At 38.4% G+C, this 12328-nt stretch overlaps 1 protein-coding gene across 1 annotated transcript in view; it reads left to right on the top strand.

Moving 5' to 3' along the window:
- Positions 1–8973: 8973 nt before the first annotated feature.
- Positions 8974–12328, top strand: part of LOC113930390 (EZH inhibitory protein) — a 96209-nt gene continuing 92854 nt past the window's right edge. The window contains exon 1 of the mRNA XM_035725451.1: positions 8974–9133. The gene's annotated coding sequence lies outside the window, so the exon portion shown is untranslated. The remainder of the gene's footprint in view (positions 9134–12328) is intronic.

Consider the following 12328-nt stretch of genomic DNA (forward strand, 5'->3'; position numbering starts at 1 on the left):
ATCATTTGTTCTTTGGGTGTTGAGTTTGATAAGTTCTTTATAGATTTTGGATACTAGCCCTTTATCTGATATGTCATTTGCAAATATCTTCTCCCATTCTGTAGGTTGTCTTTTAGTTTTGTTGACTGTTTATTTTGCTGTGCAAAAGCTTTTTATCTTGATGAAGTCCCAGTAGTTCATTTTTGCCCTTGCTTTCCTTGCCTTTGTTGATGTTTCTAGGAAGAAGTTGCTGCGGCTGAGGTTGAAGAGGTTGCTGCCTGTGTTCTCCTCAAGGACTTTGATGGACTCCTGTCTCACATTTAGGTCTTTCAACCATTTGGAGTCTATTTTTGTGTGTGGTGTAAGGAAATGGTCCAGTTTCATTCTTCTGCATGTGGCTGTCCAATATTCCCAACACCATTTGTTGAAGAGACTGTCTTTTTTCTAATGGACAATCTTTCCTGCTTTGTCGAAGATTAGTTGACCATAGAGTTGAGGGTCCATTTCTGGTCTCTCTATTCTGTTCCATTGATCTATGTGTCAGTTTTTGTGCCAGTACCAAACTGTCTTGATGATGACAGCTTTGTAATAGAGCTTGAAGTCCGGAATTGTGATGCCACCAGCTTTGCTTTTCTTTTTCAACATTCCTCTGGCTATTTGGGGTCTTCTCTGGTTCCATACAAATTTTAGGATTATTTTTTCCAATTCTTTGAAAAAAAATGGATGGTATTTTGATAGAGATTGCATTAAATGTTTAGATTGCTCTAGGTAGTGTTGACATCTTCACAATATTTGTTCTTCCAATCTATGAGCATGGAACGTTTTTCCATTTCTTTGTGTCTTCCTCAATTTCTTTCATGTGTATTTTATAGTTTTCTGAGTACAGATTCTTAGCTTCTTTGGTTAGATTTATTCCTAGGTATCTTGTGGTTTTGGGTGCAATTGTAAATGGAATTGACTCCTTAATTTCTCTTTCTTCTGTCTTGTTGTTGGTGTATAGGAATGCCACTGATTTCTGTGCATTGATTTTATATCCAGCCACTTTACTGAATTCCTGTATGAATTCTAGCAGTTTTGGGGTGGAGTCTTTTGGGTTTTCCACATAAAGTATCATATCATCTGCAAACAGTGAGAGTTTGACTTCTTCTTTGCTGATTCAGTTGCCTTTTATATTTTTAGTTGTCTGATTGCTGTGGCTAGGACTTCTAATACTATGTTGAATAGCAGTGGTGATAGTGGACATCCCTGCTGTGTTCCTGACCTTAGGGGGAGAGCTCTCAGTTTTTCCCCATTGAGACTGATATTCGCTGTAGGTTTTTCATAGATGGCTTTTATGAAATTGAGGTTGTGCCCTCTATCCCTATACTCTGAAGAGTTTTGATCAAGAAAGGATGCTGTACTTTGTCAAATGCTTTTTCTGCATCTATTGACAGGATCATATGGTTCTTGTTCTTTTATTAATGTATTGCATCACATTGATTAATTTGCGGATGTTGAACCAACCCCACAGCCCAGGGATAAATCCCACTTGGTTGTGGTGAATAATCCTTTTAATGTACTGTAGGATCCTGTTGGCTAGTATTTTGGTGAGAATTTTTGCATCCATGTTCATAAAGGGTATTGGTCTGTAATTCTCCTTTTTGATGGGGTCTTTTTCTGGTTTGGGGATCAAGGTAATGGTGGCCTCATAAAACGAGTTTGGAAGTTTTCCTTCCATTTCTATTTTTTGGAACAATTTCAGAAGAATAGGTATTAATTCTTCTTTAAATGTTTGGTAGAATTCCCCTGGGAAGCCATCTGGCCCTGGGCTCTTTTTTGTTGGGAGATTTTTGATTACTGATTCTATTTCCTTACTGGTTATGGGTGTTTTCAGGTTTTTTATTTCTTCCAGGTTCAGTTTTGGTAGTTATAAATCTCTAGGAATGCATCCATTTCTTCCAGATTATCTAATTTGCTGGCATATAGTTGCTCATAATATGTTCTTATAATTGTTTGTATTTCTTTGGTGTTGGTTGTGATCTCTCCTCTTTCATTCATGATTTTATTTATTTGGGCCATTTCTCTTTTCTTTTTGTCTGGCCAGGGGGTATCAATCTTTTTAATTCATTCAAAGAACCAGCTCTTAGGTTCATTGATCTGTTCTACTGTTCTTTTGGTTTCTATTTCATTGATTTCTGCTCTGATCTTTATTATCTCTCTTCTCCTGATGGGTTTAGGCTTTATTTACTCTTCTTTCTCAAGTTCCTTTAGGTGTAGGGTTAGGTTGTGTATTTGAGACCTTTCTTGTTTCTTGAGAAAGGCTTGTATTGTTATATACTTTCCTCTTAGGATCGCCTTTGCTGCATCCCAAAGATTTTGGACAGTTGTGTTTTCATTTTCATTTGTTTCCATGAATTTTTTAATCTGGTTTACCCATTCATTCTTTAGTAGGATGCTCTTTAGCATCCATGTATTTGAGTTCTTTCGGACTTTCCTCTTGTGATTGAGTTCTAGTTTCAAAGCATTGTGTCTGAAAATATGCAGGGAATGATCCCAGTCTTTTGGTACTGCTTGAGACCTGATTTGTGACCTAGGATGTGATCTATTCTGGAGAATGTTCCATGGGTACTAGAGAAGAATGTGTATTCTGTTGCTTTGGGATGGAATGTTCTGAATAGATCTGTGAAGTCCGTCTGGTCCACTGTGTCCTTTAAAGCCTTTATTTCCTTGTTGATCTTTTGCTTAGACGATCTGTCCATTTCAGTGAGGGGGGTGTTAACGTCCCCTACTATTATTGTATTGTTGTTGATGTGTTTCTTTGCTTTTGTTATTAATTAGCTTATATAATTGGCTGCTCCCATGTTAGGGGCATAGATATTTACAATTGTTAGATCTTCTTGTTGGATAGACCCTTTAAATATGATGCATTGTCCTTCCTCATCTCTTATTATAGTTTTAGGTTTAAAACCTAATTTGTCTAATATAAGATTGCCACCTCAGATTTCTTTTTATTTCCATTAGCATGGCAAATTGTTTTGCACCCCATCACTTTAAATTTGGATGTGTCTTTGCGTCTAAAATGAGTCTCTTGCAGACAACATATCAATGGGTCTTTTTTTTTTTTATCCAATGATACTCTGTGTCTTTTGATTTTGGCATTTAGCCCATTTATATTCAGGGTAACTATTGAAAGATATGAATTTAGTACCATTGTATTGCCTGTAAGGTGACTGTTACTGTATATTGTCTCTGTTCCTTTCTGGTCTATGTTACTTTGAGGCTCTTTCTTTGCTTAGAGGTACCCTTTCAATATTTCTTGTAGGGCTGGTTTGGTGTTCACAAATTCTTTTAGTTTCTCTTTGTCCTGGAAGCTTTTTATCTCTCCATTTTTTTTAAAGATTTTATTTATTTATTTGAGAGAGAGAACATGTGTGAGAGAGCACAGGCAGGGGAAACAGCAGGCAGAGGGAGAAGCAGGCTTCCCGCTGAGTAGGGAGTCCGATGCAGGGCTCGATCCCAGGATCCTGGGATCATGGCCTGACCCGAAGGCAGATGCCTAATGACTGAGCCACACAGCTACCTCTCTCCTTATATTTTCAATGACAGCCTAATTGGATATAGTATTCTTGGCTGCATATTTTTCTCATTTAGTGCTCTGAATATATCATTTCAGTCCTTTCTGGCCTGCCAGGTCTCTGTGAATAGGTCTGCTGCCAATCTAATGTTTCTATGGTTGTAGGTTACAGACTGCTTGTCCTGATCTGTTTTCAGGATTTCCTCTTTGTTTCTGAGACTTCTGAGTGTTACTGTTAGATATCGGGGTGTTGACCTATTTTTATTGATTTTGAGGGGGGTTCCTAGTGCCTCCTGGATTTTGATGCCTGTTTCCTTCCCCAAATTAGGGAAGTTCTCTGCTATAATTTGCTCCCATATACCTTCTGCCCCTCTCTCTCTTTCTTCTTCTTCTGGGATACCAATTATTCTAATATTGTTTCATCTTATGGTATCACTTACCTCTCAATTTCTTCCCTTGTGGTCCAGTAGTTGTTTATCTCTCTTTTTCTCAGCTTCTTTATTGTCTGTCATTTAGGCTTCTTTATCACTAATTCTCTCTTCTGCCTTATTTATCCTAGCAGTTAGGGCCTCCATTTTTTATTGCATCTCATTAAAAGCCTTTTTGATTTCGACTTAGTTAGATTATAGTTCTTTTATTTCTCCAGAAGGGGATTCTCTAGTATCTTCAATGCTTTTTTCAAGCCCAGCTAGTATCTTTATAATCGTCATTCTGAACTCTGGTTCTGATATCTTACTAATGTCTGTGCTGATTAGGTCCCTGGCAGTCGGTACTGCCTCTTTTTCTTTTTTTTAGAGGTGAGTTTTTCCATCTTGTCATTTTGGCCAGAGAAGAATAGATGAATGAGAGAACCAATGCTAAAAGGGTAACAACGACCCCAGAAAAATATACACTAAACAACTCAGAAGAGACCTGAAACTGGGGAGAAAAGAAAAGAAAAGAATATGCTTAGTCTGGTGAATAGAACAGAGCCACACATGACATTTTGCGCATATTTTGGTCTGTTAGAAGAAATTGCCTCCCCAAATTTTATTTATTTATTTATTTTTTAAAGATTTTATTATGTTATGTTAGTTACCATACAATACGTCATTAGTTTTTGCTGTGGTGATCCATAATCCATTGTTTTCCTATAACACCCAGTGCTCCATGCAGTACATGCCCTCCTTAATACCCATCGCCGGGCTAACCAATCCCCCCTCCCCCCTCCCTTCTAAATCAAAGAACAACTTATATATATATACACAAAATTAAGGGTAAATACGATGAAGGGATGGAATATGACTGTAAAGATGAAAATTAATAAAGATTTTTAAAAAGGAATTGATAAGAAGTTGGTTGAAAAAAGAATGAAAAAAACTGAAAAAAGGACAGAATGTGATTAGGCGGGAGACTAGGACAAAGTCATACACTAGTTTTAGGGTATATTTTGGTCTGTTAGATGAAAATGTATCCCAAAAATTTAAAGAAAGATATATATATATATATATATATATATATATATATGTAATAAGGTTAAATACAATGAAGTGATAGAATGTCTGTAAAAATGAAAATTAAAAAAGATTTTAAAAAAGGAATTGATAAGATGTTGGTTGAAAAAGGAAAGAAGAAAAAGTCAACTGAAAAAAATAGAAAAAGAAAAAATAAAGAAAGTTTTAAAAATTAACTTCAAAAGACTAAAGCATCATGGGAAAAAAGCCATGAATTCTATGTGCTGTATTCCCCTAGCACTGGCGTTTTGTGGTTCTCATTGATCGGTAAACTTGGTGTTGCCTGGATGTTCTTGCTGATGTTCTGGGGGAGGGGCCTGTTGCAGTGATTCTCAAATGTCTTTGCCCCAGGCAAGTTGCACCAAACTTGCCAGCGGGCCAGGCTATGTAATCTGGTCTAGTTTGCTCTATGTGGGTTTTGTTACCTGAAGGCTTTCCACACAGCTTTAGGGGATGAGAATGAAAATGGCAGCCTCCCATTCTCCACCCCAGAGGAGCCAAGAACTCGGGGCCCCACTCCTCAGTGAGCCCCCAGAGAAAAGCAGTCAATCACTCCTGTCTCCCTGGTCTCCGGCCGCACTCTGTGCTCACCGGCCTGTGACTGAGTGCTTCTATCTCTGGCACAGGACCCCGTTTGGTGTCTCCAAACCCAGCAGATTCCTGTCGTGCACTCCTATGCCGCTCCTCCCGGGGGAGGAAGGGGGAGTCTCCCTGGATCTACCGCTTGTTGGGTCCCTGCTGGAAGAGCAGTGGCCTGACTGTTCCTTGGATCACAGTTTATGTCAACCCCGAGCTGAGAGCCCACTCCTCGGCTCCATCTTTTTGGCAGCTTCCCTGCTCTGATACCTGGGAGCTCTGCCACACTCAGGCCCCCCCTCTTGGTCTTTCTGTGACCCCGAGGGTCCTGAGACCAAATTGTCCCAGCGAGGGTTCCATCCCCCCACTTAGCCACTGGATCGACATCCCTCAGTGGAGCAGACTTCTAAAAGTTCTGATTTTGTGCTTCTCGGCTCTGTCACTTGCCGGTAGCTGGCTGACAGAGGATCCCTCCCCCTGCGGTCTAGCTTTCCGTATATTGCCTCGGATTCACTTCTCCGCACATCTTACCTTCCAGAAAGTGGTTGCTTTTCTGTTCATAGAATCGCTGCTCTTCTTTTCTTTGATCTCCTGTTGAATTTGTAGGTGTTCTGAATGGTTTGATAACTATCTAGCTGAATTCCTGGGACCAGATGAAATTTAAGTCTCCTACTCCTCCACCATCTTGCTCCAACCCTTTTTTCAAGTTTTTCTCATTGTCTTTGGCATTCTGCAGTTTGACAATGATTTGGCTAGATTTGCATCTCTTTGTCTTTATCCTATTTTGATTTGATTGAGCTTTGTAGGCGTACAAATTAATGTTTTGCATAAAATTTGGGGAATTTTTGGTAATTATTTCTTTAAATATTCTTTCTTCCTTATTCTTTCTCTTCCCTTTCTTGGACTTCCATTATGTATGTGTTGGTATACTTGATGATGTCCCACAAGTTCCTGAGGCTCTGTTTATTATTCTTTTTTTAAAGAAGATTTATTTATTTTTTTGAGAAAGAGAGATAGAGAGTGCAAGTTCAAGTGTGGAGGGACATAGGGAGAGGGAGAAGGAGAGAAGCAGACTTCCTACTGAGCCTGGAGCCTGACATAGGGCACAATCTCACAACTCTGAGATCATGACCTGAGCCAAAATCAAGAGTTGGATGCTTAACTGACTGAGCCACCCAGGCACCCCTGTTTATTATTCTTAATTTTTTTCTTTTCCTGATGGCTCACAATTGACCTATCTTCAAATTTGCTGATTCTTTTTTCTGCCAGCTAAAATCTGGTATTGAGCCTTCCAGTGAATTTTTTGTTTAATTTATTGTACTTTTCACCACCAGCATTTATATTTATTTGAACCTTTTAAAATTATTTTTTGTCTCTCTATTATTATTCACTATTTTGGTGAGACATAGTTATCATACTTTCTTTGAATATTTCAACCATATGTTCTTTGAACATATTAATAATAAATGATTCAAAGTTTTTGTCTAATTCATTGAAAATATACAGTGTACAAAAAAAATAAAGTCTTTATGTACTAAATTCAACATCTGGTCCCCCTCAGGGAAATTTTCAGTTGTTTTCCTCCCTGTGTATATGGTGTATGTTTTGTTTCTTTACCTTTCATATAATTTTTTGTTGAACACTGGATGCTATTTTTTTTAAAGATTTATTTATTTATTTGAAAGAGAGAGAAAGGGCACAGTGGGGGAGGGGCAGAGGGAGAGAGAACCTTCAACCAGACTCCCACTGAGTGCAGGGCCGGCAGGGCCGGAGGCGGGGCTCAATCCCAGGACCCTGAGATCATGACCTGAACCAAAATCAAGAGATTAACTGATTGAGCAATCCAGGTGCCCTGAAGACTCAACACTTTAGAGAACATATTGTAACAGCTCTGGTGTCAGACCCCTGCTTTTCAGTTTTTAAAAAATGTTTATTTTTATCTTTCTGCTGTTTATTTGTTTAGCGAATTTCCTGAGCTGCAAAGAGAGAGGATATGGGAATAGCCTCAAGTTAAAACACCACAGTTCCTACTATCTTACTGAGGTTCAGTAATTTCTTTGGATGATTGTTAGTTTGTTCTGAGGGGTTGGCTAATTTCTAGAGTTCTAAAATTATTGATTTTTGGGCGCCTGGGTGGCTCAGTTGGTTAAAATTATTGATTTTAGCTATTTTTGCAGGAATTTGTTTTTGTGGAAGGATGGGTTCATTGTGCTCCTTACTTAACCATGAAGGATGTTGCTCTACCATCAATACATCTTTTAAAAAATTAAAATATAATGGAATAGAACAGTATTTGTGCATTGCCTGTAGTAAAGTTAGGTATTGTTTTATGAAGTTTTTAATTCTAAATGTGTATATTTAATGCTCTGCAATGTAAAATGTACTTTTTACTGTAGGTCCTAATTTTTAAAAAGCCAGTATAAAATGTATATTATATAAACCTAAGCATGCATCAGAATCACTTGGAGGGATAGTTATAATACATGTTTCTGAACTCCATTTCATTGTTTCTGATTCAGTAGGTTGAGGAGGGGTGAGAATTTGCATTTGTAAATCAAGGTCCCATATGATACTGATGCTGCTGCTCTGAGAACCACACTTTGAGAACCACTGCATAAGACCAATTGTTTTCAGTCTTGGTTGAAAATTAGAATTACCGGCACACCTGGGTGGCTCAGTTGGTTAAGCATCTGCCTTCAGCTCAGGTCATGATCCTGGAGTCCCAAGATCGAGTCCCGCATTGGGCTCCCTGCTCAACAGGGAGTCTGCTTCTCCCTCTGACCCTTCCCCCTCTTATGCTCTCTCTCTCTCTCATTCTCTCTCTTTCAAATAGATAAATAAAAATTTTTTAAAAAGGGGGGGGCAAAATACTACAAAATATTAAAAGAAAATTAGTATTACCTATGAAAGTTTTAAAATATGAGGATGTCTAATCCCTACCCCAGACTAATTGATTCTGATCTCTAGAAGTGAGGCACAACATTTCTGATGTACATAAGGAGTTGATCTCTGTACTAGATTGTGACTTTTTTTTAGGGCAGGACTGAGTCTTTTGTCTTCTATCCTTGGTTTGACCTTATATAGGTATTTAATATATGTTGAATGAATTGTCATAAAATGGTTCTAGGTTTTTCTAACAGTGGAGAACAGATTACTCTTAGATGAGACAAGGTTTTAAAGATAAAAAGGGGCAGACAGGCCTAGTGCTTTTCCAAATGAAGAATGCTGGTTCTACCCCTTCCTATATCTCACATACAAAGAGGGGCTTCAGGATTGTGCAGGACTTCTATCTATAAGAAATTATTACCCAGTGCAGGAGGAGTAAAGGAAACTTAAGTTGGTGATATCTTTTCAACACAGGCATGAAGAAGAGCCCATCCTGGATTTTCCTGCCATGGAACTTTAGAGAAGGGCTGATTTTTTCCATGCCTTGTTTTTATCTACCTCAGCATTTCCTATTCTTCAGTTTCCTTCTTCTGAAAGGAGTGCTGGTAATGGCAAAGGCTGCAGAGCTCCTAAAACCAGACACCAGGTAAGCAAATTTTCCCTCTGCCTTTCCTCATATTCAGCCTTGGAACCTGAATTTGCCCTCAACTATTTTCTGTAGCCTGTCTTTCCTATAGAGGCCCCATGGCACAGTTCTGTCTCTCAGGTACGTAGTCTCATCCTGTTACATAGTCACTATTTATGTGTTATTCTCTAGATGCCTGCCTAACGGTGATGTTACTATGTTAGTCAAGTACATTCACTGTTTTTAGCTCTAACATATCCTCATGACATAGCTGGGAAGACGAACACTACAAAGAAAGCCTGACAGAGCAGTATGCTTTTCCCACTATATAGCCTCTACTTTTTTTTTTTTAATTTTATTTTATTATGTTATTCACCATACACTACATGATTAGTTTTTGAATTGGTGATCCATGATTCATTGTTTTCGTATAACACCCAGTGCTCCATGCAGTACATGGCCTCCTTAATACCCATCACCAGGCTAACCCATACCCCCACTCCCATTTGTACGCCTTCTTTGGAGAAGTGTCTGTTCATAACTCCTGCCCATTTTTTGACTTGATTATTTGTCTTTTGGGTGTTGAGTTTGAGAAGTTCTTTATAAATCTTGGATACCAGCCCTTTATCTGTAGTGTCATTTGTAAATATCTTCTCCCATTCTGGGGGTTGCCACTTTGTTTTGTTGACTGTTTCCTTTGCTGTGCAGAAGCTTTTTATCTTGATGAAGTCCCAAAAGTTCATTTTTGCTTTCGTTTCACTAGCCTTTGGAGATGTCTCTTGAAAGAAGTTGCTGTGGCGATGTCAAAGAGGTTATTGCCTATGTTCTCCTCTAGGATTTTGATGGATTCCTGTCTCACATTGAGGTCTTTCATCCATTTTGAGTTTATTTTTGTGTATGGTGTTAGAGAATGGTCGAGTTTCATTCTTCTGCATGTGGCTGTCCAATTTTCCCAGCACCATTTATTGAAGAGACTGTCTTTTTTCCATTGCATGTTTTTTCCTGCTTTGTCGAAGATTATTTGACCATAGAGTTGAGGGTCCATATCTGGGCTCTCTATTCTGTTCCATTGGTCTATATGTCTGTTTTTTGTGCCAGTACCCTGCTGTCTTGGTGATCACTGCTTTGTAATATAGCTTGATATCGGGCAACGTGATGCCCCCAACTTTGTTTTTCTTTTTCAACATTTCCTTGGCAATTCGGGGTCTTTTCTGACTCCATACAAATTTTAGGATTGTTTTTTTCCAGTGCTTTGAAAAATGTCATTGGAATTTTGATTGGGATGGCATTGAAGGTATAGATTGCTCTGGGTAGCATAGACATTTTAACAATGTTTATTCTTCTGATCCATGAGCATGAAATGTTTTTCCATCTTTTTGTGTCTTCTTCAATTTCTTTCATGAGTGCTCTGTAGTTCCTAGAGTATAGATCCTTTACCTCTTTGGTTTGGTTTATTCCGAGATATATTAACATTTTTTGGTGCTATTGTAATGGAATCATTTCTCTAATTTCTCTTTCTACAGTTGCATTGTTAGTGTATAAGAAAGCAACTGATTTCTGTGCATTGATTTTGTATCCTGCCCCATTACGGAATTGCTGTATGAGTTCTAGTAATTTGGGAGAGGAGTCTTTTGGGTTTTCCACATAAAGTGTCATGTCATCTGTGAAAAGAGAGAGTTTGACTTCTTTGCCACTTTGAATACGTTTTATTTCTTTTTGTTGTCTGATTGCTGTTGCTAGGACTTCTAGTACTATGTTGAACAAGAGTGGCAAGAGTGGGCATCCTTGACGTGTTCCTGATCTTAAGGGAAAGCCTCTCAGGTTTTCCCCATTGAGGATGATATTCGCTGTGGGTTTTCCATGGATGGATTTTATGAACTTGAGGAATGTTCCCTCTATCCCTATACTCTGAAGAGTTTTAATCAGGAAAGGATGTTGTATTTTGTCAAATGCTTTTCCTGCATCAATTGAGAGGACTATATGGCTCTTCTCTCTCCTCTTATTAATGTGTTCTATCACATTGATGGATTTGCAAATGTTGAACCACCTTGCATCCCAGGGATAAATCCCACTTGGTTGTGGTGGATGATCCTTTTAATGTATTGTTGGATCCTATTATCTAGGATTTTGTTGAGGATTTTGGAATCCATATTCATCAGAGGTATCAGTCTGAAATTCTCCTTTTTGATGGGGTCCTTGCCTGGTTTGGGGATCAAGGTAATGCTGGCCTCATAGAATGAGTCTGGAAGCTTCCCTTCTGTTTCTAGTTTTTGAAACAGCTTCAGGAGAATAGGTATTATTTCTTCTTTGAATGTTTTGTAGAATTCCCCAGGGACTCCCTCAGGCCCTGGACTCTTGTTTTTTGGGAGGTTATTGATCACTGCTTCAGTCTTGTTACTGGTTATTGGCCTATTCAGGTTGTCAATTTCTTCCTGTTTCAGTCTTGGGAGTTTATAGGCTTCCAGGAAGGCATCCATTTCATCCAGGTTGCTCAGTTTATTGACATATGGTTGTTGATGATAATTTCTAATAATTGTTTCTATTTCCTTGGTGTTAGTCGTGATCTCTCCCCTTTCATTCATAATTTTATTAATTTGGTCCTTTCTCTTTTCTTTTGGATAAGCTTGGCCAGTGGTTTATCGATCTTATTAATTCTTTCAAAGAACCAGCTTCTAGTTTTGTTGATCTGATCTACTGTGTTTCTAGTTTCTAATTCATTTATCTCTGCTCTAATCTTAATTATTTCTCTTCTAATGCGTGGCTTAAGTATCATTTGTTGCTTTTTCTCTAGTTCTTTAAGGTGTAGAGTTGGTGAATTCGGGATTTTTCTCTTTTTTTGTGAGGCATGGATGGCTATGTATTTCCCCCTTAGGACTGCCTTTGCAATATCCCATAGGTTTTGGACCAATGTGTTTTCGTTCTCATTGGTTTCCATGAATTGTTTAAGTTCTTCTTTGATTTCCTGGTTGACCCAAACATTCTTGAGCAAAGTGGTCTTTAGCTTCCAAGTGTTTGAATTTCTACCAAATTTTTTGTTGTGATTGAATTCCAGTTTTAAAGCATTATGGTCTGAGAATATGCAAGGAATAGTCTCAGTCTTTTGGTATCGGTTGAGACCTGATTTGTGACCCAGTATGTGGTCTATTCTGGAGAAAGTTCCATGTGCGCTTGAGATGAATGAGTATTCTGTTGTTTTAGGGTGGAATGCTCTGTATA

This window comes from Zalophus californianus, chromosome X, assembly GCF_009762305.2.
Source record: "Zalophus californianus isolate mZalCal1 chromosome X, mZalCal1.pri.v2, whole genome shotgun sequence".
Taxonomy (NCBI): Eukaryota; Metazoa; Chordata; class Mammalia; order Carnivora; family Otariidae; genus Zalophus; species Zalophus californianus.